This window comes from Cebus imitator, unplaced genomic scaffold (genome assembly GCF_001604975.1).
Source record: "Cebus imitator isolate Cc_AM_T3 unplaced genomic scaffold, Cebus_imitator-1.0 Scaffold74, whole genome shotgun sequence".
Classification (NCBI taxonomy): domain Eukaryota; kingdom Metazoa; phylum Chordata; class Mammalia; order Primates; family Cebidae; genus Cebus; species Cebus imitator.
In genome coordinates, this window is record NW_016107389.1 from 7,621,002 (window position 1) to 7,623,570 (window position 2,569).

General features: G+C 37.7%; 1 long non-coding RNA gene across 1 annotated transcript in view; it reads right to left on the reverse strand.

Moving 5' to 3' along the window:
* The window catches only part of LOC108306840, a 3,975-nt gene extending 2,967 nt beyond the window's left edge, over nucleotides 1-1,008 (reverse strand). Inside the window, exon 1 of the long non-coding RNA XR_001826307.1 lies at nucleotides 162-1,008. This is a non-coding gene — a long non-coding RNA (uncharacterized LOC108306840). The remainder of the gene's footprint in view (nucleotides 1-161) is intronic.
* Between the last annotated feature and the right edge of the window lie 1,561 nt (nucleotides 1,009-2,569).

Sequence of the window (2,569 nt, forward strand, 5' to 3'; positions counted from 1 at the left end):
CGCACCACCATGCCCAGCTAATTTTTTGTATTTTTTTAGTAGAGACAGGGTTTCACTGTGTTGACCAGGATGATCTCGATCTCTTGACCTCGTGATCCACCCGCCTCGGCCTCCCAAAGTGCTGGGATTACAGGCTTGAGCCACCGCGCCTGGCCAAAAACTACTGTATATCTATAATGCATAGAAAACATCTTAATATCTTTACAACATGTCCATTAGGAACTAGACGCAGTATGCTAGTAATAAAAAATTAAAATGTGTTCTTTCCTCTCCCTCCCCTATACTAGTTCATAGCATACGTGTTGACTTAGAAATATGGTCACAAATTTTCCAAACTTCTCCCTTAAAAGGTGGAGCTTAAGTGTGGGCTTAGCAACTTACCAGTTAATCCTTCGGATGACTACAGCTGTAGCCAAGAGCCTGACTGAAACTTCATGAGAGACCTGGACTCCTGATTCATGGTAACCGTGAGATAGTTTTCTTAACTATCTTAAGTTTTGGGATAATTTATTATTCAGCAAATAGTTTATAGCCAATATAGCACCCAAACCTAGAATCCAAAAGTAGAATGACTAAAGGAAATAAATATTTTAAATTAACTTTCTTCCTACTCTAACCACAGTACTATTTTCTCAGTGGGTAACATCATCATTTACTCAGTACGTCAAATGAGAAACCCAGAAGCCATACTTTACTCTCCTCGTTAACCACAAAACTTAGTTGTCATTTTCCCCCCTATACATCACCTGAGCCTACCCCTACTCTTGTTGCTTTAATTCTGGGCCATTGCCATTTTTAAATTACTATAACACGACCTCCCAACATGTTTTCCCTCGTTTCGCAGCTCTAACACATTCTCTAGACTAATGCCAACAAGAGCCCTTTTCAAAAACCTATCAAATCATGTCAGTTAATTAACCTTCACTACTGGTTCCCACATTGCACAGGACAAAATTCCAATCTCTTAGCATGGTCTATCTGTCCCTGTCCTGTACTCTTCTCTCTCATCTCTCATGTTCATAGCATACAATCTCTTCATCTTTCACCTTTTCATAGGCTTAGTTTCACTTAGTTTCTTTGTGGAAGACTTTTTATTTTTCCCCTTTAACTCCTACTATTTTTAAAAGACTCAGCTGAAGCTCTATCTCAGAAAACCTTAACTAACAGAATCTAGTTGAATGATTTTCTTATATTACTTTATCAAAGCACTTATTACATAGATCAATATAGTGTCTTCCACTAGAACGTGAGCTCTTGAAATAAAAAAACTATCTTTGGTATCTACACATTCATGCATCTAATTTGTAACTACTAAGCAACTACATGACAGGCACTGTATTAGGTGTTTCTTACTTAATGGTGAACAAAACAAACACGCCTTTGTCCTTGCAGAGCTTGAAATCTAAAAGAAAAGAGAGTAAGTCAAAGAAACAAATAAATATGGTGAGATCTGAAAAAACAATGCTATGAGAGAGTAACTCTGGGGACCTACTTTGGAGTGCATGGCATATAGTTGTACTCAAACACTTACTAAATTAAAGTGTTTTCAAAGAGGTGTGTGTAAATTATACCTTCAGTGCTGAGGTGTAAGTGGGCCAGGTTGAACACATCCTTGCTAACATAAAGTCTGATTTTCAAAAGAAAATCTTGCTCATTTTTTGAGATAGGGTCTTGATCTGTCACCCAGGATGGAGTGCAGGGGCACCACCATAGCTCACTGCAGCCGCAAACTCCTAGGCTCAAGTGATCCTCCCACCTCAGCCTCCCAAGTACCTGGGTTTATATACTGCTAAACATACTGCCAGTTACTTCTTGGCTTATATACTCTCAGTACTAAAAATCAAGAAAAAGAACCTGAAGCATGATCAAATGTATGTTAAAAAAGGAGGCTGCACTAAGTACAAGCAAAAAACTAGCTTTATATATAATCAGTGTTATTCAAATATATGGCTATATGTTTTACTATGTAAAAAGCAATATTAAAAAAAGTGAAAGGCAAGTCTTTCTGGTATTCAGAAGCTCGAAGCAACCACTGTCTAGCTTTTTTAAAAGAGTACATTCCATTTTGGTGCACACAAGTGCGCATTAGAAATAAAAAAAAGGAAAAAGTAAAAGAGCACATTCCAAGGGAATCCCTGCCTCTCCCTTGGCTCACTGCCAAATGATTCACAACCAAAACATTTCCCAGATATGTGGCTTAAAGCACAAAAAACTGAGTGTTTAAAAAAAGGGAATGGCAGGAAGAGAAAACAATTTATCAAGATGCAATTTTACTAATAATTACTTCTTAAATAACGTTAAAATGTTTTAGAATCAAAAAAATCTAAATGAAACAAAACTTGGTAGTTAAAGACAAGTATTTTCTTTTTTTTTTTTTTTTTTTTTTTGAGATGGAGTTTCACTCTTGTTGCCCAGGCTGGATTGCAATGGTGCGATCTCGACTCACGGCAATCTCTGCCTCCTGGGTTCAAGTGATTTTCGTGCCTCAGGCTCCTGAGTAGCTGGGACTAGAGGCATGTGCCACCACACCTGGCTAATTTTTTTGTATTTTTAGTAGAGACGGGGTTTC